Genomic DNA, 25,314 nt, shown 5'->3' with positions numbered 1-25,314 from the left:
ATTGGGTTAGTGTGCGAGTATGGATGTTAGTTTTATTGGCATTGGGTTAGTGTGCGAGTATGGATGTTAGTTTTATTGGCATTGGGTTAGTGTGCGAGTATGGATGTTAGTTTGATTGGCATTGGGTTAGTGTGCGAGTATGGATGTTAGTTTTATTGACATTGGGTTAGTGTGCGAGTATGGATGTTAGTTTTATTGGCATTGGGTTAGTGTGCGAGTATGGATGTTAGTTTTATTGACATTGGGTTAGTGTGCGAGTATGGATTTTAGTTTTATTGGCATTGGGTTAGTGTGCGAGTATGGATGTTAGTTTTATTGACATTGGGTTAGTGTGCGAGTATGGATGTTAGTTTTATTGGCATTGGGTTAGTGTGCGAGTATGGATGTTAGTTTTATTGGCATTGGGTTAGTGTGCGAGTATGGATGTTAGTTTTATTGACATTGGGTTAGTGCGCGAGTATGGATGTTAGTTTTATTGACATTGGGTTAGTGTGCGAGTATGGATGTTAGTTTTATTGGCATTGGGTTAGTGTGCGAGTATGGATGTTAGTTTTATTGGCATTGGGTTAGTGTGCGAGTATTGATGTTAGTTTTATTGACATTGGGTTAGTGTGCGAGTATGGATGTTAGTTTTATTGGCATTGGGTTAGTGTGCGAGTATGGATGTTAGTTTTATTGGCATTGGGTTAGCGTGCGAGTATGGATGTTAGTTTTATTGGCATTGGGTTAGCGTGCGAGTATGGATGTTAGTTTTATTGGCATTAGGTAAGCGTGCGAGTATGGATGTTAGTTTTATTGGCATTGGGTTAGCATGCGAGTATGGATGTTAGTTTTATTGGCATTAGGTTAGCGTGCGAGTATGGATGTTAGTTTTATTGGCATTGGGTTAGCGTGCGAGTATGGATGTTAGTTTTATTGGCATTGGGTTAGCGTGCGAGTATGGATGTTAGTTTTATTGGTATTGGGTTAGCGTGCAAGTATAGATGTTAGTTTTATTGGTATTGGGTTAGCGTGCGAGTATGGATGTTAGTTTTATTGGCATTGGGTTAGCGTGCGAGTATGGATGTTAGTTTTATTGGCATTGGGTTAGCGTGCGAGTATGGATGTTAGTTTTATTGGCATTGGGTTAGTGTGCGAGTATGGATGTTAGTTTTATTGGCATTGGGTTAGCGTGCGAGTATGGATGTTAGTTTTATTGGCATTGGGTTAGCGTGCGAGTATGGATGTTAGTTTTATTGGCATTGGGTTAGCGTGCGAGTATGGATGTTAGTTTTATTGGCATTGGGTTAGCGTGCGAGTATGGATATTAGTTTTATTGGCATTGGGTTAGCGTACGAGTATGGATGTTAGTTTTATTGGCATTGGGTTAGCGTACGAGTATGGATGTTAGTTTTATTGGCATTGGGTTAGCGTGCGAGTATGGATGTTAGTTTTATTGGCATTGGGTTAGCGTGCGAGTATGGATGTTAGTTTTATTGGCATTGGGTTAGCGTGCGAGTATGGATGTTAGTTTTATTGGCATTGGGTTAGCGTGCGAGTATGGATGTTAGTTTTATTGGCATTGGGTTAGCGTGCGAGTATGGATGTTAGTTTTATTGGCATTGGGTTAGCGTGCGAGTATGGATGTTAGTTTTATTGGCATTGGGTTAGCGTGCGAGTATGGATGTTAGTTTTATTGGCATTGGGTTAGCGTGCGAGTATGGATGTTAGTTTTATTGGCATTGCATTAGTGTGCGAGTATGGATGTTAGTTTTATTGGCATTGGGTTAGTGTGCGAGTATGGATGTTAGTTTTATTGGCATTGGGTTAGTGTGCGAGTATGGATGTTAGTTTTATTGACATTGGGTTAGCGTGCGAGTATGGATGTTAGTTTTATTGGCATTGGGTTAGCGTGCGAGTATGGATGTTAGTATTATTGACATTGGGTTAGCGTGCGAGTATGGATGTTAGTTTTATTGGCATTGGGTTAGCGTGCGAGTATGGATGTTAGTTTTATTGGCATTGGGTTAGTGTGCGAGTATGGATGTTAGTTTTATTGGCATTGGGTTAGCGTGCGAGTATGGATGTTAGTTTTATTGGCATTGGGTTAGCGTGCGAGTATGGATGTAAGTTTTATTGGCATTGGGTTAGCGTGCGAGTATGGATGTTAGTTTTATTGGCATTGGGTTAGTGTGCGAGTATGGATGTTAGTTTTATTGACATTGGGTTAGTGTGCGAGTATGGATGTTAGTTTTATTGGCATTGGGTTAGTGTGCGAGTATGGATGTTAGTTTTATTGGCATTGGGTTAGTGTGCGAGTATGGATGTTAGTTTTATTGGCATTGGGTTAGTGTGCGAGTATGGATGTTAGTTTTATTGACATTGGGTTAGTGTGCGAGTATGGATGTTAGTTTTATTGGTATTGGGTTAGCGTGCGAGTATGGTAGTTAGTTTTATTGGCATTGGGTTAGCGTGCGAGTATGGATGTTAGTTTTATTGACATTGGGTTATTGTGCGAGTATGGATGTTAGTTTTATTGACATTGGGTTAGAGTGCGAGTATGGATGTTAGTTTTATTGGCATTGGGTTAGTGTGCGAGTATGGAGGTTAGTTTTATTGACATTGGGTTAGTGTGCGAGTATGGATGTCAGTTTTATTGGTATTGGGTTAGTGTGCGAGTATGGATGTTAGTTTTATTGGCATTGGGTTAGTGTGCGAGTATGGATGTTAGTTTTATTGGCATTGGGTTAGTGTGCGAGTATGGATGTTAGTTTTATTGGCATTGGGTTAGTGTGCGAGTATGGATGTTAGTTTTATTGGCATTGGGTTAGTGTGCGAGTATGGATGTTAGTTTTATTGGCATTGGGTTAGCGTGCGAGTATGGATGTTAGTTTTATTGGCATTGGGTTAGCGTGCGAGTATGGATGTTAGTTTTATTGGCATTGGGTTAGTGTGCGAGTATGGATGTTAGTTGTATTGACATTGGGTTAGTGTGCGAGTATGGATGTTAGTTTTATTGGCATTGGGTTAGTGTGCGAGTATGGATGTTAGTTTTATTGGCATTGGGTTAGTGCGCGAGTATGGATGTTAGTTTTATTGGCATTGGGTTAGTGCGCGAGTATGGATGTTAGTTTTATTGACATTGGGTTAGTGCGCGAGTATGGATGTTAGTTTTATTGGTATTGGGTTAGTGTGCGAGTATGGATGTTAGTTTTATTGGCATTGGGTTAGCGTGCGAGTATGGATGTTAGTTTTATTGGCATTGGGTTAGCGTGCGAGTATGGATGTTAGTTTTATTGGCATTGGGTTAGTGTGCGAGTATGGATGTTAGTTTTATTGACATTGGGTTAGTGTGCGAGTATGGATGTTAGTTTTATTGGCATTGGGTTAGTGCGCGAGTATGGATGTTAGTTTTATTGGCATTGGGTTAGCGTGCGAGTATGGATGTTAGTTTTATTGGCATTGGGTTAGCGTGCGAGTATGGATGTTAGTTTTATTGGCATTGCATTAGTGTGCGAGTATGGATGTTAGTTTTATTGGCATTGGGTTAGTGTGCGAGTATGGATGTTAGTTTTATTGGCATTGGGTTAGTGTGCGAGTATGGATGTTAGTTTTATTGACATTGGGTTAGCGTGCGAGTATGGATGTTAGTTTTATTGGCATTGGGTTAGCGTGCGAGTATGGATGTTAGTATTATTGACATTGGGTTAGCGTGCGAGTATGGATGTTAGTTTTATTGGCATTGGGTTAGCGTGCGAGTATGGATGTTAGTTTTATTGGCATTGGGTTAGCGTGCGAGTATGGATGTTAGTTTTATTGGCATTGGGTTAGCGTGCGAGTATGGATGTTAGTTTTATTGGCATTGGGTTAGCGTGCGAGTATGGATGTAAGTTTTATTGGCATTGGGTTAGCGTGCGAGTATGGATGTTAGTTTTATTGGCATTGGGTTAGTATGCGAGTATGGATGTTAGTTTTATTGACATTGGGTTAGTGTGCGAGTATGGATGTTAGTTTTATTGGCATTGGGTTAGTGTGCGAGTATGGATGTTAGTTTTATTGGCATTGGGTTAGTGTGCGAGTATGGATGTTAGTTTTATTGGCATTGGGTTAGTGTGCGAGTATGGATGTTAGTTTTATTGACATTGGGTTAGTGCGAGTATGGATGTTAGTTTTATTGGTATTGGGTTAGCGTGCGAGTATGGTAGTTAGTTTTATTGGCATTGGGTTAGCGTGCGAGTATGGATGTTAGTTTTATTGACATTGGGTTATTGTGCGAGTATGGATGTTAGTTTTATTGACATTGGGTTAGAGTGCGAGTATGGATGTTAGTTTTATTGGCATTGGGTTAGTGTGCGAGTATGGAGGTTAGTTTTATTGACATTGGGTTAGTGTGCGAGTATGGATGTCAGTTTTATTGGTATTGGGTTAGTGTGCGAGTATGGATGTTAGTTTTATTGGCATTGGGTTAGTGTGCGAGTATGGATGTTAGTTTTATTGGCATTGGGTTAGTGTGCGAGTATGGATGTTAGTTTTATTGGCATTGGGTTAGTGTGCGAGTATGGATGTTAGTTTTATTGGCATTGGGTTAGTGTGCGAGTATGGATGTTAGTTTTATTGGCATTGGGTTAGCGTGCGAGTATGGATGTTAGTTTTATTGGCATTGGGTTAGCGTGCGAGTATGGATGTTAGTTTTATTGGCATTGGGTTAGTGTGCGAGTATGGATGTTAGTTGTATTGACATTGGGTTAGTGTGCGAGTATGGATGTTAGTTTTATTGGCATTGGGTTAGTGTGCGAGTATGGATGTTAGTTTTATTGGCATTGGGTTAGTGCGCGAGTATGGATGTTAGTTTTATTGGCATTGGGTTAGTGCGCGAGTATGGATGTTAGTTTTATTGACATTGGGTTAGTGCGCGAGTATGGATGTTAGTTTTATTGGTATTGGGTTAGTGTGCGAGTATGGATGTTAGTTTTATTGGCATTGGGTTAGCGTGCGAGTATGGATGTTAGTTTTATTGGCATTGGGTTAGCGTGCGAGTATGGATGTTAGTTTTATTGGCATTGGGTTAGTGTGCGAGTATGGATGTTAGTTTTATTGACATTGGGTTAGTGTGCGAGTATGGATGTTAGTTTTATTGGCATTTGGTTAGTGTGCGAGTATGGATGTTAGTTTTATTGGCATTGGGTTAGCGTGCGAGTATGGATGTTAGTTTTATTGGCATTGGGTTAGCGTGCGAGTATGGATGTTAGTTTTATTGGCATTGGGTTAGCGTGCGAGTATGGATGTTAGTTTTATTGGCATTGGGTTAGCGTGCGAGTATGGATGTTAGTTTTATTGGCATTGGGTTAGCGTGCAAGTATGGATGTTAGTTTTATTGGCATTAGGTTAGCGTGCGAGAATGGATGTTAGTTTTATTGGCATTAGGTTAGCGTGCGAGTATGGATGTTAGTTTTATTGGCATTGGGTTAGCGTGCGAGTATGGATGTTAGTTTTATTGGCATTGGGTTAGCGTGCGAGTATGGATGTTAGTTTTATTGGCATTGGGTTAGCGTGCGAGTATGGATGTTAGTTTTATTGGCATTGGGTTAGTGTGCGAGTATGGATGTTAGTTTTATTGGCATTGGGTTAGCGTGCGAGTATGGATGTTAGTTTTATTGGCATTGGGTTAGCGTGCGAGTATGGATGTTAGTTTTATTGGCATTGGGTTAGCGTGCGAGTATGGATGTTAGTTTTATTGGCATTGGGTTAGCGTGCGAGTATGGATGTTAGTTTTATTGGCATTGGGTTAGCGTGCGAGTATGGATGTTAGTTTTATTGGCATTGGTTTAGCGTGCGAGTATGGATGTTAGTTTTATTGGCATTGGGTTAGTGTGCGAGTATGGATGTTAGTTTTATTGGCATTGGGTTAGTGTGCGAGTATGGATGTTAGTTTTATTGGCATTGGGTTAGTGTGCGAGTATGGATGTTAGTTTTATTGGCATTGGGTTAGTGTGCGAGTATGGATGTTAGTTTTATTGGCATTGGGTTAGTGTGCGAGTATGGATGTTAGTTTTATTGGCATTGGGTTAGTGTGCGAGTATGGATGTTAGTTTTATAGGCATTGGGTTAGTGTGCGAGTATGGATGTTAGTTTTATTGGCATTGGGTTAGTGTGCGAGTATGGATGTTAGTTTTATTGACATTGGGTTAGAGTGCGAGTATGGATATTAGTTTTATTGGCATTGGGTTAGTGTGCGAGTATGGATGTTAGTTTTATTGGCATTGGGTTAGTGTGCGAGTATGGATGTTAGTTTTATTGGCATTGGGTTAGTGTGCGAGTATGGATGTTAGTTTTATTGGCATTGGGTTAGTGTGCGAGTATGGATGTTAGTTTTATTGACATTGGGTTAGCGTGTGAGTATGGATGTTAGTTTTATTGGCATTGGGTTAGCGTGCGAGTATGGATGTTAGTTTTATTGGCATTGGGTTAGTGTGCGAGTATGGATGTTAGTTTTATTGGCATTGGGTTAGTGTGCGAGTATGGATGTTAGTTTTATTGGCATTGGGTTAGCGTGCGAGTTTGGATGTTAGTTTTATTGTCATTGGGTTAGTGTGCGAGTATGGATATTAGTTTTATTGACATTGGGTTAGTGTGCGAGTATGGATGTTAGTTTTATTGGCATTGGGTTAGTGTGCGAGTATGGATGTTAGTTTTATTGGCATTGGGTTAGTGTGCGAGTATGGATGTTAGTTTTATTGGCATTGGGTTAGTGTGCGAGTATGGATGTTAGTTTTATTGTCATTGGGTTAGTGTGCGAGTATGGATGTTAGTTTTATTGGCATTGGGTTAGCGTGCGAGTTTGGATGTTAGTTTTATTGGCATTGGGTTAGTGTGCGAGTATGGATGTTAGTTTTATTGGCATTGGGTTAGTGTGCGAGTATGGATGTTAGTTTTATTGGTATTGGGTTAGTGTGCGAGTATGGATGTTAGTTTTATTGGCATTGGGTTAGTGTGCGAGTATGGATGTTAGTTTTATTGGCATTGGGTTAGTGTGCGAGTATGGATGTTAGTTTTATTGGCATTGGGTTAGTGTGCGAGTATGGATGTTAGTTTTATTGGCATTGGGTTAGTGTGCGAGTATGGATGTTAGTTTTATTGGCATTGGGTTAGTGTGCGAGTATGGATGTTAGTTTTATTGACATTGGGTTAGTGTGCGAGTATGGATGTTAGTTTTATTGGTATTGGGTTAGCGTGCGAGTATGGTAGTTAGTTTTATTGGCATTGGGTTAGCGTGCGAGTATGGATGTTAGTTTTATTGACATTGGGTTATTGTGCGAGTATGGATGTTAGTTTTATTGACATTGGGTTAGAGTGCGAGTATGGATGTTAGTTTTATTGGCATTGGGTTAGTGTGCGAGTATGGAGGTTAGTTTTATTGACATTGGGTTAGTGTGCGAGTATGGATGTCAGTTTTATTGGTATTGGGTTAGTGTGCGAGTATGGATGTTAGTTTTATTGGCATTGGGTTAGTGTGCGAGTATGGATGTTAGTTTTATTGGCATTGGGTTAGTGTGCGAGTATGGATGTTAGTTTTATTGGCATTGGGTTAGTGTGCGAGTATGGATGTTAGATTTATTGGCATTGGGTTAGTGTGCGAGTATGGATGTTAGTTTTATTGGCATTGGGTTAGCGTGCGAGTATGGATGTTAGTTTTATTGGCATTGGGTTAGCGTGCGAGTATGGATGTTAGTTTTATTGGCATTGGGTTAGTGTGCGAGTATGGATGTTAGTTGTATTGACATTGGGTTAGTGTGCGAGTATGGATGTTAGTTTTATTGGCATTGGGTTAGTGTGCGAGTATGGATGTTAGTTTTATTGGCATTGGGTTAGTGCGCGAGTATGGATGTTAGTTTTATTGGCATTGGGTTAGTGCGCGAGTATGGATGTTAGTTTTATTGACATTGGGTTAGTGCGCGAGTATGGATGTTAGTTTTATTGGTATTGGGTTAGTGTGCGAGTATGGATGTTAGTTTTATTGGCATTGGGTTAGCGTGCGAGTATGGATGTTAGTTTTATTGGCATTGGGTTAGCGTGCGAGTATGGATGTTAGTTTTATTGGCATTGGGTTAGTGTGCGAGTATGGATGTTAGTTTTATTGACATTGGGTTAGTGTGCGAGTATGGATGTTAGTTTTATTGGCATTTGGTTAGTGTGCGAGTATGGATGTTAGTTTTATTGGCATAGGGTTAGCGTGCGAGTATGGATGTTAGTTTTATTGGCATTGGGTTAGCGTGCGAGTATGGATGTTAGTTTTATTGGCATTGGGTTAGCGTGCGAGTATGGATGTTAGTTTTATTGGCATTGGGTTAGCGTGCGAGTATGGATGTTAGTTTTATTGGCATTGGGTTAGCGTGCAAGTATGGATGTTAGTTTTATTGGCATTAGGTTAGCGTGCGAGAATGGATGTTAGTTTTATTGGCATTAGGTTAGCGTGCGAGTATGGATGTTAGTTTTATTGGCATTGGGTTAGCGTGCGAGTATGGATGTTAGTTTTATTGGCATTGGGTTAGCGTGCGAGTATGGATGTTAGTTTTATTGGCATTGGGTTAGCGTGCGAGTATGGATGTTAGTTTTATTGGCATTGGGTTAGCGTGCGAGTATGGATGTTAGTTTTATTGGCATTGGGTTAGCGTGCGAGTATGGATGTTAGTTTTATTGGCATTGGGTTAGCGTGCGAGTATGGATGTTAGTTTTATTGGCATTGGGTTAGCGTGCGAGTATGGATGTTAGTTTTATTGGCATTGGGTTAGCGTGCGAGTATGGATGTTAGTTTTATTGGCATTGGGTTAGCGTGCGAGTATGGATGTTAGTTTTATTGGCATTGGTTTAGCGTGCGAGTATGGATGTTAGTTTTATTGGCATTGGGTTAGTGTGCGAGTATGGATGTTAGTTTTATTGGCATTGGGTTAGTGTGCGAGTATGGATGTTAGTTTTATTGGCATTGGGTTAGTGTGCGAGTATGGATGTTAGTTTTATTGGCATTGGGTTAGTGTGCGAGTATGGATGTTAGTTTTATTGGCATTGGGTTAGTGTGCGAGTATGGATGTTAGTTTTATTGGCATTGGGTTAGTGTGCGAGTATGGATGTTAGTTTTATAGGCATTGGGTTAGTGTGCGAGTATGGATGTTAGTTTTATTGGCATTGGGTTAGCGTGCGAGTTTGGATGTTAGTTTTATTGTCATTGGGTTAGTGTGCGAGTATGGATATTAGTTTTATTGACATTGGGTTAGTGTGCGAGTATGGATGTTAGTTTTATTGGCATTGGGTTAGTGTGCGAGTATGGATGTTAGTTTTATTGGCATTGGGTTAGTGTGCGAGTATGGATGTTAGTTTTATTGGCATTGGGTTAGTGTGCGAGTATGGATGTTAGTTTTATTGTCATTGGGTTAGTGTGCGAGTATGGATGTTAGTTTTATTGGCATTGGGTTAGCGTGCGAGTTTGGATGTTAGTTTTATTGGCATTGGGTTAGTGTGCGAGTATGGATGTTAGTTTTATTGGCATTGGGTTAGTGTGCGAGTATGGATGTTAGTTTTATTGGTATTGGGTTAGTGTGCGAGTATGGATGTTAGTTTTATTGGCATTGGGTTAGTGTGCGAGTATGGATGTTAGTTTTATTGTCATTGGGTTAGTGTGCGAGTATGGATGTTAGTTTTATTGGCATTGGGTTAGTGTGCGAGTATGGATGTTAGTTTTATTGGCATTGGGTTAGTGTGCGAGTATGGATGTTAGTTTTATTGGCATTGGGTTAGTGTGCGAGTATGGATGTTAGTTTTATTGGCATTGGGTTAGTGTGCGAGTATGGATGTTAGTTTTATTGGCATTGGGTTAGTGTGCGAGTATGGATGTTAGTTTTATTGTCATTGGGTTAGCGTGCGAGTATGGATGTTAGTTTTATTGTCATTGGGTTAGCGTGCGAGTATGGATGTTAGTTTTATTGGCATTGGGTTAGTGTGCGAGTATTGATGTTAGTTTTATTGGCATTGGGTTAGCGTGCGAGTATGGATGTTAGTTTTATTGGCATTGGGTTAGTGTGCGAGTATGGATGTTAGTTTTATTGGCATTGGGTTAGTGTGCGAGTATGGATGTTAGTTTTATTGGCATTGGGTTAGTGTGCGAGTATGGATGTTAGTTTTATTGGCATTGGGTTAGTGTGCGAGTATGGATGTTAGTTTTATTGGCATTGGGTTAGTGTGCGAGTATGGATGTTAGTTTTATTGGCATTGGGTTAGTGTGCGAGTATGGATGTTAGTTTTATTGGCATTGGGTTAGTGTGCGAGTATGGATGTTAGTTTTATAGGCATTGGGTTAGTGTGCGAGTATGGATGTTAGTTTTATTGGCATTGGGTTAGTGTGCGAGTATGGATGTTAGTTTTATTGACATTGGGTTAGAGTGCGAGTATGGATATTAGTTTTATTGGCATTGGGTTAGTGTGCGAGTATGGATGTTAGTTTTATTGGCATTGGGTTAGTGTGCGAGTATGGATGTTAGTTTTATTGGCATTGGGTTAGTGTGCGAGTATGGATGTTAGTTTTATTGGCATTGGGTTAGTGTGCGAGTATGGATGTTAGTTTTATTGACATTGGGTTAGCGTGTGAGTATGGATGTTAGTTTTATTGGCATTGGGTTAGCGTGCGAGTATGGATGTTAGTTTTATTGGCATTGGGTTAGTGTGCGAGTATGGATGTTAGTTTTATTGGCATTGGGTTAGTGTGCGAGTATGGATGTTAGTTTTATTGGCATTGGGTTAGCGTGCGAGTTTGGATGTTAGTTTTATTGTCATTGGGTTAGTGTGCGAGTATGGATATTAGTTTTATTGACATTGGGTTAGTGTGGGAGTATGGATGTTAGTTTTATTGGCATTGGGTTAGTGTGCGAGTATGGATGTTAGTTTTATTGGCATTGGGTTAGTGTGCGAGTATGGATGTTAGTTTTATTGGCATTGGGTTAGTGTGCGAGTATGGATGTTAGTTTTATTGTCATTGGGTTAGTGTGCGAGTATGGATGTTAGTTTTATTGGCATTGGGTTAGCGTGCGAGTTTGGATGTTAGTTTTATTGGCATTGGGTTAGTGTGCGAGTATGGATGTTAGTTTTATTGGCATTGGGTTAGTGTGCGAGTATGGATGTTAGTTTTATTGGTATTGGGTTAGTGTGCGAGTATGGATGTTAGTTTTATTGGCATTGGGTTAGTGTGCGAGTATGGATGTTAGTTTTATTGGCATTGGGTTAGTGTGCGAGTATGGATGTTAGTTTTATTGGCATTGGGTTAGTGTGCGAGTATGGATGTTAGTTTTATTGGCATTGGGTTAGTGTGCGAGTATGGATGTTAGTTTTATTGGCATTGGGTTAGTGTGCGAGTATGGATGTTAGTTTTATTGGCATTGGGTTAGTGTGCGAGTATGGATGTTAGTTTTATTGGCATTGGGTTAGTGTGCGAGTATGGATGTTAGTTTTATTGTCATTGGGTTAGCGTGCGAGTATGGATGTTAGTTTTATTGGCATTGGGTTAGCGTGCGAGTATGGATGTTAGTTTTATTGGCATTGGGTTAGTGTGCGAGTATTGATGTTAGTTTTATTGGCATTGGGTTAGCGTGCGAGTATGGATGTTAGTTTTATTGGCATTGGGTTAGTGTGCGAGTATGGATGTTAGTTTTATTGGCATTGGGTTAGTGTGCGAGTATGGATGTTAGTTTTATTGGCATTGGGTTAGTGTGCGAGTATGGATGTTAGTTTTATTGGCATTGGGTTAGCGTGCGAGTTTGGATGTTAGTTTTATTGGCATTGGGTTAGCGTGCGAGTATGGATGTTAGTTTTATTGGCATTGGGTTAGCGTGCGAGTATGGATGTTAGTTTTATTGGTATTGGGTTAGTGTGCGAGTATGGATGTTAGTTTTATTGGCATTGGGTTAGTGTGCGAGTATGGATGTTAGTTTTATTGGCATTGGGTTAGTGTGCGAGTATGGATGTTAGTTTTATTGGCATTGGGTTAGTGTGTGAGTATGGATGTTAGTTTTATTGGCATTGGGTTAGCGTGCGAGTATGGATGTTAGTTTTATTGGCATTGGGTTAGCGTGCGAGTATGGATGTTAGTTTTATTGGCATTGGGTTAGCGTGCGAGTATGGATGTTAGTTTTATTGGCATTGGGTTAGTGTGCGAGTATGGATGTTAGTTTTATTGGCATTGGGTTAGTGTGCGAGTATGGATGTTAGTTTTATTGGCATTGGGTTAGTGTGCGAGTATGGATGTTAGTTTTATTGGCATTGGGTTAGTGTGCGAGTATGGATGTTAGTTTTATTGGCATTGGGTTAGTGTGCGAGTATGGATGTTAGTTTTATTGGCATTGGGTTAGTGTGCGAGTATGGATGTTAGTTTTATTGGCATTGGGTTAGTGTGCGAGTATGGATGTTAGTTTTATTGGCATTGGGTTAGTGTGCGAGTATGGATGTTAGTTTTATTGGCATTGGGTTAGTGTGCGAGTATGGATGTTAGTTTTATTGACATTGGGTTAGAGTGCGAGTATGGATATTAGTTTTATTGGCATTGGGTTAGTGTGCGAGTATGGATGTTAGTTTTATTGGCATTGGGTTAGTGTGCGAGTATGGATGTTAGTTTTATTGGCATTGGGTTAGTGTGCGAGTATGGATGTTAGTTTTATTGGCATTGGGTTAGTGTGCGAGTATGGATGTTAGTTTTATTGACATTGGGTTAGCGTGTGAGTATGGATGTTAGTTTTATTGGCATTGGGTTAGCGTGCGAGTATGGATGTTAGTTTTATTGGCATTGGGTTAGTGTGCGAGTATGGATGTTAGTTTTATTGGCATTGGGTTAGTGTGCGAGTATGGATGTTAGTTTTATTGGCATTGGGTTAGCGTGCGAGTTTGGATGTTAGTTTTATTGTCATTGGGTTAGTGTGCGAGTATGGATATTAGTTTTATTGACATTGGGTTAGTGTGCGAGTATGGATGTTAGTTTTATTGGCATTGGGTTAGTGTGCGAGTATGGATGTTAGTTTTATTGGCATTGGGTTAGTGTGCGAGTATGGATGTTAGTTTTATTGGCATTGGGTTAGTGTGCGAGTATGGATGTTAGTTTTATTGTCATTGGGTTAGTGTGCGAGTATGGATGTTAGTTTTATTGGCATTGGGTTAGCGTGCGAGTTTGGATGTTAGTTTTATTGGCATTGGGTTAGTGTGCGAGTATGGATGTTAGTTTTATTGGCATTGGGTTAGTGTGCGAGTATGGATGTTAGTTTTATTGGTATTGGGTTAGTGTGCGAGTATGGATGTTAGTTTTATTGGCATTGGGTTAGTGTGCGAGTATGGATGTTAGTTTTATTGGCATTGGGTTAGTGTGCGAGTATGGATGTTAGTTTTATTGGCATTGGGTTAGTGTGCGAGTATGGATGTTAGTTTTATTGGCATTGGGTTAGTGTGCGAGTATGGATGTTAGTTTTATTGGCATTGGGTTAGTGTGCGAGTATGGATGTTAGTTTTATTGGCATTGGGTTAGTGTGCGAGTATGGATGTTAGTTTTATTGGCATTGGGTTAGTGTGCGAGTATGGATGTTAGTTTTATTGTCATTGGGTTAGCGTGCGAGTATGGATGTTAGTTTTATTGTCATTGGGTTAGCGTGCGAGTATGGATGTTAGTTTTATTGGCATTGGGTTAGTGTGCGAGTATTGATGTTAGTTTTATTGGCATTGGGTTAGTGTGCGAGTATGGATGTTAGTTTTATTGGCATTGGGTTAGTGTGCGAGTATGGATGTTAGTTTTATTGGCATTGGGTTAGTGTGCGAGTATGGATGTTAGTTTTATTGGCATTGGGTTAGTGTGCATGTATGGATGTTAGTTTTATTGGCATTGGGTTAGCGTGCGAGTTTGGATGTTAGTTTTATTGGCATTGGGTTAGCGTGCGAGTATGGATGTTAGTTTTATTGGCATTGGGTTAGCGTGCGAGTATGGATGTTAGTTTTATTGGCATTGGGTTAGTGTGCGAGTATGGATGTTAGTTTTATTGGCATTGGGTTAGTGTGCGAGTATGGATGTTAGTTTTATTGGCATTGGGTTAGTGTGCGAGTATGGATGTTAGTTTTATTGGCATTGGGTTAGTGTGTGAGTATGGATGTTAGTTTTATTGGCATTGGGTTAGTGTGCGAGTATGGATGTTAGTTTTATTGGCATTGGGTTAGAGTGCGAGTATGGATGTTAGTTTTATTGGCATTGGGTTAGTGTGCGAGTATGGATGTTAGTTTTATTGGCATTGGGTTAGTGTGCGAGTATGGATGTTAGTTTTATTGTCATTGGGTTAGTGTGTGAGTATGGATGTTAGTTTTATTGGCATTGGGTTAGTGTGCGAGTATGGATGTTAGTTTTATTGGCATTGGGTTAGCGTGCGAGTATGGATGTTAGTTTTATTGGCATTGGGTTAGTGTGTGAGTATGGATGTTAGTTTTATTGGCATTGGGTTAGAGTGCGAGTATGGATGTTAGTTTTATTGGCATTGGGTTAGTGTGCGAGTATGGATGTTAGTTTTATTGGCATTGGGTTAGTGTGCGAGTATGGATGTTAGTTTTATTGGCATTGGGTTAGTGTGTGAGTATGGATGTTAGTTTTATTGGCATTGGGTTAGAGTGCGAGTATAGATGTTAGTTTTATTGGCATTGGGTTAGTGTGCGAGTATGGATGTTAGTTTTATTGGCATTGGGTTAGTGTGCGAGTATGGATGTTAGTTTTATTGACATTGGGTTAGTGCACGAGTATGGATGTTAGTTTTATTGACATTGGGTTAGTGTGCGAGTATGGATGTTAGTTTTATTGGCATTGGGTTAGTGTGCGAGTATGGATGTTAGTTTTATTGGCATTGGGTTAGTGTGCGAGTATGGATGTTAGTTGTATTGACATTGGGTTAGTGTGCGAGTATGGATGTTAGTTTTATTGGTATTGGGTTAGTGTGCGAGTATGGATGTTAGTTTTATTGGAATTGGGTTAGTGTGCAAGTATGGATGTTAGTTTTATTGGCATTGGGTTAGTGTGCGAGTATGGATGTTAGTTTTATTGGCATTGGGTTAGTGTGCGAGTATGGATGTTAGTTTTATTGGCATTGGGTTAGTGTGCGAGTATGGATGTTAGTTTTATTGGTATTGGGTTAGTGTGCGAGTATGGATGTTAGTTTTATTGACATTGGGTTAGTGTGCGAGTATGGATGTTAGTTTTATTGGCATTGGGTTAGTGTGCGAGTATGGATGTTAGTTTTATTGGCATTGGGTTAGTGTGCGAGTATGGATGTTAGTTTTATTGGCATTGGGTTAGTGTGCGAGTATGGATGTTAGTTTTATTGGCATTGGGTTAGTGTGCGAGTATGGATGTTAGTTTTATTGGCATTGGGTTAGTGTGCGAGTATGGATGTTAGTTTTATTGGCATTGGGTTAGTGTGCGAGTATGGATGTTAGTTTTATTGGCATTGGGTTAGAGTGCGAGTATGGATGTTAGTTTTATTGGCATTGGGTTAGCGTGCGAGTATGGATGTTAGTTTTATTGGCATTGGGTTAGTGTGCGAGTATGGATGTTAGTTTTATTGACATTGGGTTAGTGTGCGAGTATGGATGTTAGTTTTATTGGCATTGGGTTAGTGTGCGAGTATGGATGTTAGTTTTATTGGCATTGGGTTAGCGTGCGAGTATGGATGTTAGTTTTATTGGCATTGGGTTAGCGTGCGAGTATGGATGTTAGTTTTATTGGCATTGGGTTAGTGTGCGAGTATGGATGTTAGTTTTATTGTCATTGGGTTAGTGTGCGAGTATGGATGTTAGTTTTATTGGCATTGGGTTAGTGTGCGAGTATGGATATTAGTTTTATTGGCATTGGGTTAGCGTGCGAGTATGGATGTTAGTTTTATTGGCATTGGGTTAGTGTGGGAGTATGGATGTTAGTTTTATTGGCATTGGGTTAGTGTGCGAGTATGGATGTTAGTTTTATTGGCATTGGGTTAGTGTGCGAGTATGGATGTTAGTTTTATTGGCATTGGGTTAGCGTGCGAGTATGGATGTTAGTTTTATTGGCATTGGGTTAGTGTGCGAGTATGGATGTTAGTTTTATTGGCATTGGGTTACTGTGCGAGTATGGATGTTAGTTTTATTGGCATTGGGTTAGTGTGCGAGTTTGGATGTTAGTTTTATTGTCATTGGGTTAGTGTGCGAGTATGGATGTTAGTTTTATTGACATTGGGTTAGTGTGTGAGTATGGATGTTAGTTTTATTGTCATTGGGTTAGTGTGCGAGTATGGATGTTAGTTTTATTGGCATTGGGTTAGCGTGCGAGTATGGATGTTAGTTTTATTGGTATTGGGTTAGTGTGCGAGTATGGATGTTAGTTTTATTGGCATTGGGTTAGTGTGCGAGTATGGATGTTAGTTTTATTGGCATTGGGTTAGTGTGCGAGTATGGATGTTAGTTTTATTGGCATTGGGTTAGTGTGCGAGTATGGATGTTAGTTTTATTGGCATTGGGTTAGCGTGCGAGTATGGATGTTAGTTTTATTGGTATTGGGTTAGTGTGCGAGTATGGATGTTAGTTTTATTGGCATTGGGTTAGTGTGCGAGTATGGATGTTAGTTTTATTGGCATTGGGTTAGTGTGCGAGTATGGATGTTAGTTTTATTGGCATTGGGTTAGTGTGCGAGTATGGATGTTAGTTTTATTGGCATTGGGTTAGTGTGCGAGTATGGATGTTAGTTTTATTGGCATTGGGTTAGTGTGCGAGTATGGATGTTAGTTTTATTGGCATTGGGTTAGTGTGCGAGTATGGATGTTAGTTTTATTGGCATTGGGTTAGTGTGCGAGTATGGATGTTAGTTTTATTGTCATTGGGTTAGCGTGCGAGTATGGATGTTAGTTTTATTGTCATTGGGTTAGCGTGCGAGTATGGATGTTAGTTTTATTGGCATTGGGTTAGTGTGCGAGTATTGATGTTAGTTTTATTGGCATTGGGTTAGCGTGCGAGTATGGATGTTAGTTTTATTGGCATTGGGTTAGTGTGCGAGTATGGATGTTAGTTTTATTGGCATTGGGTTAGTGTGCGAGTATGGATGTTAGTTTTATTGGCATTGGGTTAGTGTGCAAGTATGGATGTTAGTTTTATTGGCATTGGGTTAGCGTGCGAGTTTGGATGTTAGTTTTATTGGCATTGGGTTAGCGTGCGAGTATGGATGTTAGTTTTATTGGCATTGGGTTAGCGTGCGAGTATGGATGTTAGTTTTATTGGTATTGGGTTAGTGTGCGAGTATGGATGTTAGTTTTATTGGCATTGGGTTAGTGTGCGAGTATGGATGTTAGTTTTATTGGCATTGGGTTAGTGTGCGAGTATGGATGTTAGTTTTATTGGCATTGGGTTAGTGTGTGAGTATGGATGTTAGTTTTATTGGCATTGGGTTAGTGTGCGAGTATGGATGTTAGTTTTATTGGCATTGGGTTAGAGTGCGAGTATGGATGTTAGTTTTATTGGCATTGGGTTAGTGTGCGAGTATGGATGTTAGTTTTATTGGCATTGGGTTAGTGTGCGAGTATGGATGTTAGTTTTATTGACATTGGGTTAGTGTGTGAGTATGGATGTTAGTTTTATTGGCATTGGGTTAGTGTGCGAGTATGGATGTTAGTTTTATTGTCATTGGGTTAGAGTGCGAGTATGGATGTTAGTTTTATTGGCATTGGGTTAGTGTGTGAGTATGGATGTTAGTTTTATTGGCATTGGGTTAGAGTGCGAGTATGGATGTTAGTTTTATTGGCATTGGGTTAGTGTGCGAGTATGGATGTTAGTTTTATTGGCATTGGGTTAGTGTGTGAGTATGGATGTTAGTTTTATTGGCATTGGGTTAGTGTGTGAGTATGGATGTTAGTTTTATTGGCATTGGGTTAGAGTGCGAGTATAGATGTTAGTTTTATTGGCATTGGGTTAGTGTGCGAGTATGGATGTTAGTTTTATTGGCATTGGGTTAGTGTGCGAGTATGGATGTTAGTTTTATTGACATTGGGTTAGTGCGCGAGTATGGATGTTAGTTTTATTGGCATTGGGTTAGTGTGCGAGTATGGATGTTAGTTTTATTGGCATTGGGTTAGTGTGCGAGTATGGATGTTAGTTTTATTGGCATTGGGTTAGTGTGCGAGTATGGATGTTAGTTGTATTGTCATTGGGTTAGTGTGCGAGTATGGATGTTAGTTTTATTGGTATTGGGTTAGTGTGCGAGTATGGATGTTAGTTTTATTGGAATTGGGTTAGTGTGCAAGTATGGATGTTAGTTTTATTGGCATTGGGTTAGTGTGCGAGTATGGATGTTAGTTTTATTGGCATTGGGTTAGTGTGCGAGTATGGATGTTAGTTTTATTGGCATTGGGTTAGTGTGCGAGTATGGATGTTAGTTTTATTGGTATTGGGTTAGTGTGCGAGTATGGATGTTAGTTTTATTGGCATTGGGTTAGTGTGCGAGTATGGATGTTAGTTTTATTGGCATTGGGTTAGTGTGCGAGTATGGATGTTAGTTTTATTGGCATTGGGTTAGTGTGCGAGTATGGATGTTAGTTTTATTGGCATTGGGTTAGTGTGCGAGTATGGATGTTAGTTTTATTGGCATTGGGTTAGTGTGCGAGTATGGATGTTAGTTTTATTGGCATTGGGTTAGTGTGCGAGTATGGATGTTAGTTTTATTGGCATTGGGTTAGTGTGCGAGTATGGATGTTAGTTTTATTGGCATTGGGTTAGAGTGCGAGTATGGATGTTAGTTTTATTGGCATTGGGTTAGCGTGCGAGTATGGATGTTAGTTTTATTGGCATTGGGTTAGTGTGCGAGTATGGATGTTAGTTTTATTGACATTGGGTTAGTGTGCGAGTATGGATGTTAGTTTTATTGGCATTGGGTTAGTGTGCGAGTATGGATGTTAGTTTTATTGGCATTGGGTTAGCGTGCGAGTATGGATGTTAGTTTTATTGGCATTGGGTTAGCGTGCGAGTATGGATGTTAGTTTTATTGGCATTGGGTTAGTGTGCGAGTATGGATGTTAGTTTTATTGTCATTGGGTTAGTGTGCGAGTATGGATGTTAGTTTTATTGGCATTGGGTTAGTGTGCGAGTATGGATATTAGTTTTATTGGCATTGGGTTAGCGTGCGAGTATGGATGTTAGTTTTATTGGCATTGGGTTAGTGTGGGAGTATGGATGTTAGTTTTATTGGCATTGGGTTAGTGTGCGAGTATGGATGTTAGTTTTATTGGCATTGGGTTAGTGTGCGAGTATGGATGTTAGTTTTATTGGCATTGGGTTAGCGTGCGAGTATGGATGTTAGTTTTATTGGCATTGGGTTAGCGTGCGAGTATGGATGTTAGTTTTATTGGCATTGGGTTACTGTGCGAGTATGGATGTTAGTTTTATTGGCATTGGGTTAGTGTGCGAGTTTGGATGTTAGTTTTATTGTCATTGGGTTAGTGTGCGAGTATGGATGTTAGTTTTATTGACATTGGGTTAGTGTGTGAGTATGGATGTTAGTTTTATTGTCATTGGGTTAGTGTGCGAGTATGGATGTTAGTTTTATTGGCATTGGGTTAGCGTGCGAGTATGGATGTTAGTTTTATTGGTATTGGGTTAGTGTGCGAGTATGGATGTTAGTTTTATTGGCATTGGGTTAGTGTGCGAGTATGGATGTTAGTTTTATTGGCATTGGGTTAGTGTGCGAGTATGGATGTTAGTTTTATTGGCATTGGGTTAGTGTGCGAGTATGGATGTTAGTTTTATTGGCATTGGGTTAGCGTGCGAGTATGGATGTTAGTTTTATTGGCATTGGGTTAGCGTGCGAGTATGGATGTTAGTTTTATTGGCATTGGGTTAGTGTGTGAGTATGGATGTTAGTTTTATTGGCATTGGGTTAGTGTGTGAGTATGGATGTTAGTTTTATTGGCATTGGGTTAGAGTGCGAGTATAGATGTTAGTTTTATTGGCATTGGGTTAGTGTGCGAGTATGGATGTTAGTTTTATTGGCATTGGGTTAGTGTGCGAGTATGGATGTTAGTTTTATTGACATTGGGTTAGTGCACGAGTATGGATGTTAGTTTTATTGACATTGGGTTAGTGTGCGAGTATGGATGTTAGTTTTTTTGGCATTGGGTTAGTGTGCGAGTATGGATGTTAGTTTTATTGGCATTGGGTTAGTGTGCGAGTATGGATGTTAGTTGTATTGACATTGGGTTAGTGTGCGAGTATGGATGTTAGTTTTATTGGTATTGGGTTAGTGTGCGAGTATGGATGTTAGTTTTATTGGAATTGGGTTAGTGTGCAAGTATGGATGTTAGTTTTATTGGCATTGGGTTAGTGTGCGAGTATGGATGTTAGTTTTATTGGCATTGGGTTAGTGTGCGAGTATGGATGTTAGTTTTATTGGCATTGGGTTAGTGTGCGAGTATGGATGTTAGTTTTATTGGTATTGGGTTAGTGTGCGAGTATGGATGTTAGTTTTATTGGCATTGGGTTAGTGTGCGAGTATGGATGTTAGTTTTATTGGCATTGGGTTAGTGTGCGAGTATGGATGTTAGTTTTATTGGCATTGGGTTAGTGTGCGAGTATGGATGTTAGTTTTATTGGCATTGGGTTAGTGTGCGAGTATGGATGTTAGTTTAATTGGCATTGGGTTAGTGTGCGAGTATGGATGTTAGTTTTATTGGCATTGGGTTAGTGTGCGAGTATGGATGTTAGTTTTATTGGCATTGGGTTAGTGTGCGAGTATGGATGTTAGTTTTATTGGCATTGGGTTAGAGTGCGAGTATGGATGTTAGTTTTATTGGCATTGGGTTAGCGTGCGAGTATGGATGTTAGTTTTATTGGCATTGGGTTAGCGTGCGAGTATGGATGTTAGTTTTATTGACATTGGGTTAGTGTGCGAGTATGGATGTTAGTTTTATTGGCATTGGGTTAGTGTGCGAGTATGGATGTTAGTTTTATTGGCATTGGGTTAGCGTGCGAGTATGGATGTTAGTTTTATTGGCATTGGGTTAGCGTGCGAGTATGGATGTTAGTTTTATTGGCATTGGGTTAGTGTGCGAGTATGGATGTTAGTTTTATTGTCATTGGGTTAGTGTGCGAGTATGGATGTTAGTTTTATTGGCATTGGGTTAGTGTGCGAGTATGGATGTTAGTTTTATTGGCATTGGGTTAGCGTGCGAGTATGGATGTTAGTTTTATTGGCATTGGGTTAGTGTGGGAGTATGGATGTTAGTTTTATTGGCATTGGGTTAGTGTGCGAGTATGGATGTTAGTTTTATTGGCATTGGGTTAGTGTGCGAGTATGGATGTTAGTTTTATTGGCATTGGGTTAGCGTGCGAGTATGGATGTTAGTTTTATTGGCATTGGGTTAGCGTGCGAGTATGGATGTTAGTTTTATTGGCATTGGGTTACTGTGCGAGTATGGATGTTAGTTTTATTGGCATTGGGTTAGTGTGCGAGTTTGGATGTTAGTTTTATTGTCATTGGGTTAGTGTGCGAGTATGGATGTTAGTTTTATTGACATTGGGTTAGTGTGTGAGTATGGATGTTAGTTTTATTGTCATTGGGTTAGTGTGCGAGTATGGATGTTAGTTTTATTGGCATTGGGTTAGCGTGCGAGTATGGATGTTAGTTTTATTGGTATTGGGTTAGTGTGCGAGTATGGATGTTAGTTTTATTGGCATTGGGTTAGTGTGCGAGTATGGATGTTAGTTTTATTGGCATTGGGTTAGTGTGCGAGTATGGATGTTAGTTTTATTGGCATTGGGTTAGTGTGCGAGTATGGATGTTAGTTTTATTGGCATTGGGTTAGCGTGCGAGTATGGATGTTAGTTTTATTGGCATTGGGTTAGCGTGCGAGTATGGATGTTAGTTTTATTGGCATTGGGTTAGTGTGCGAGTATGGATGTTAGTTTTATTGTCATTGGGTTAGTGTGCGAGTATGGATGTTAGTTTTATTGGCATTGGGTTAGTGTGCGAGTATGGATGTTAGTTTTATTGGCATTGGGTTAGCGTGCGAGTATGGATGTTAGTTTTATTGGCATTGGGTTAGTGTGGGAGTATGGATGTTAGTTTTATTGGCATTGGGTTAGTGTGCGAGTATGGATGTTAGTTTTATTGGCATTGGGTTAGTGTGCGAGTATGGATGTTAGTTTTATTGGCATTGGGTTAGCGTGCGAGTATGGATGTTAGTTTTATTGGCATTGGGTTAGCGTGCGAGTATGGATGTTAGTTTTATTGGCATTGGGTTACTGTGCGAGTATGGATGTTAGTTTTATTGGCATTGGGTTAGTGTGCGAGTTTGGATGTTAGTTTTATTGTCATTGGGTTAGTGTGCGAGTATGGATGTTAGTTTTATTGACATTGGGTTAGTGTGTGAGTATGGATGTTAGTTTTATTGTCATTGGGTTAGTGTGCGAGTATGGATGTTAGTTTTATTGGCATTGGGTTAGCGTGCGAGTATGGATGTTAGTTTTATTGGCATTGGGTTAGTGTGCGAGTATGGATGTTAGTTTTATTGGCATTGGGTTAGTGTGCGAGTATGGATGTTAGTTTTATTGGCATTGGGTTAGCGTGCGAGTATGGATGTTAGTTTTATTGGCATTGGGTTAGTGTGCGAGTATTGATGTTAGTTTTATTGGCATTGGGTTAGCGTGCGAGTATGGATGTTAGTTTTATTGGCATTGGGTTAGTGTGCGAGTATGGATGTTAGTTTTATTGGCATTGGGTTAGTGTGCGAGTATGGATGTTAGTTTTATTGGCATTGGGTTAGCGTGCGAGTATGGATGTTAGTTTTATTGGCATTGGGTTAGCGTGCGAGTTTGGATGTTAGTTTTATTGTCATTGGGTTAGTGTGCGAGTATGGATGTTAGTTTTATTGGCATTGGGTTAGTGTGCGAGTATGGATGTTAGTTTTAGTGGTATTGGGTTAGTGTGCGAGTATGGATGTTAGTTTTATTGGCATTGGGTTAGTGTGCGAGTATGGATGTTAGTTTTATTGGCATTGGGTTAGTGTGCGAGTATGGATGTTAGTTTTATTGGCATTGGGTTAGAGTGCGAGTATGGATGTTAGTTTTATTGGCATTGGGTTAGTGTGCGAGTATGGATGTTAGTTTTATTGGCATTGGGTTAGTGTGCGAGTATGGATGTTAGTTTTATTGACATTGGGTTAGTGTGTGAGTATGGATGTTAGTTTTATTGGCATTGGGTTAGTGTGCGAGTATGGATGTTAGTTTTATTGTCATTGGGTTAGAGTGCGAGTATGGATGTTAGTTTTATTGGCATTGGGTTAGCGTGCGAGTATGGATGTTAGTTTTATTGGCATTGGGTTAGTGTGCGAGTATGGATGTTAGTTTTATTGTCATTGGGTTAGTGTGCGAGTATGGATGTTAGTTTTATTGGCATTGGGTTAGTGTGCGAGTATGGATGTTAGTTTTATTGGCATTGGGTTAGCGTGCGAGTATGGATGTTAGTTTTATTGGCATTGGGTTAGTGTGGGAGTATGGATGTTAGTTTTATTGGCATTGGGTTAGTGTGCGAGTATGGATGTTAGTTTTATTGGCATTGGGTTAGTGTGCGAGTATGGATGTTAGTTTTATTGGCATTGGGTTAGCGTGCGAGTATGGATGTTAGTTTTATTGGCATTGGGTTAGCGTGCGAGTATGGATGTTAGTTTTATTGGCATTGGGTTAGTGTGCGAGTATGGATGTTAGTTTTATTGGCATTGGGTTAGTGTGCGAGTTTGGATGTTAGTTTTATTGTCATTGGGTTAGTGTGCGAGTATGGATGTTAGTTTTTTGACATTGGGTTAGTGTGTGAGTATGGATGTTAGTTTTATTGGTATTGGGTTAGTGTGCGAGTATGGATGTTAGTTTTATTGGCATTGGGTTAGTGTGCGAGTATGGATGTTAGTTTTATTGGCATTGGGTTAGTGTGCGAGTATGGATGTTAGTTTTATTGGCATTGGGTTAGTGTGCGAGTATGGATGTTAGTTTTATTGGCATTGGGTTAGTGTGCGAGTATGGATGTTAGTTTTATTGGCATTGGGTTAGTGTGCGAGTATGGATGTTAGTTTTATTGGCATTGGGTTAGTGTGCGAGTATGGATGTTAGTTTTATTGGCATTGGGTTAGTGTGCGAGTATGGATGTTAGTTTTATTGTCATTGGGTTAGCGTGCGAGTATGGATGTTAGTTTTATTGTCATTGGGTTAGCGTGCGAGTATGGATGCTAGTTTTATTGGCATTGGGTTAGTGTGCGAGTATTGATGTTAGTTTTATTGGCATTGGGTTAGCGTGCGAGTATGGATGTTAGTTTTATTGGCATTGGGTTAGTGTGCGAGTATGGATGTTAGTTTTATTGGCATTGGGTTAGTGTGCGAGTATGGATGTTAGTTTTATTGGCATTGGGTTAGTGTGCAAGTATGGATGTTAGTTTTATTGGCATTGGGTTAGCGTGCGAGTTTGGATGTTAGTTTTATTGGCATTGGGTTAGCGTGCGAGTATGGATGTTAGTTTTATTGGCATTGGGTTAGCGTGCGAGTATGGATGTTAGTTTTATTGGTATTGGGTTAGTGTGCGAGTATGGATGTTAGTTTTATTGGCATTGGGTTAGTGTGCGAGTATGGATGTTAGTTTTATTGGCATTGGGTTAGTGTGCGAGTATGGATGTTAGTTTTATTGGCATTGGGTTAGTGTGTGAGTATGGATGTTAGTTTTATTGGCATTGGGTTAGTGTGCGAGTATGGATGTTAGTTTTATTGGCATTGGGTTAGAGTGCGAGTATGGATGTTAGTTTTATTGGCATTGGGTTAGTGTGCGAGTATGGATGTTAGTTTTATTGGCATTGGGTTAGTGTGCGAGTATGGATGTTAGTTTTATTGACATTGGGTTAGTGTGCGAGTATGGATGTTAGTTTTATTGGCATTGGGTTAGTGTGCGAGTATGGATGTTAGTTTTATTGTCATTGGGTTAGAGTGCGAGTATGGATGTTAGTTTTATTGGCATTGGGTTAGTGTGTGAGTATGGATGTTAGTTTTATTGGCATTGGGTTAGAGTGCGAGTATGGATGTTAGTTTTATTGGCATTGGGTTAGTGTGCGAGTATGGATGTTAGTTTTATTGGCATTGGGTTAGTGTGTGAGTATGGATGTTAGTTTTATTGGCATTGGGTTAGTGTGTGAGTATGGATGTTAGTTTTATTGGCATTGGGTTAGAGTGCGAGTATAGATGTTAGTTTTATTGGCATTGGGTTAGTGTGCGAGTATGGATGTTAGTTTTATT

The sequence above is a fragment of the Bombina bombina genome, chromosome 1 (genome assembly GCF_027579735.1).
Source record: "Bombina bombina isolate aBomBom1 chromosome 1, aBomBom1.pri, whole genome shotgun sequence".
Lineage (NCBI taxonomy): Eukaryota > Metazoa > Chordata > Amphibia > Anura > Bombinatoridae > Bombina > Bombina bombina.
The sequence above is the reverse complement of the archived record's forward strand: the minus strand, read 5'-3'. Positions refer to the sequence as shown.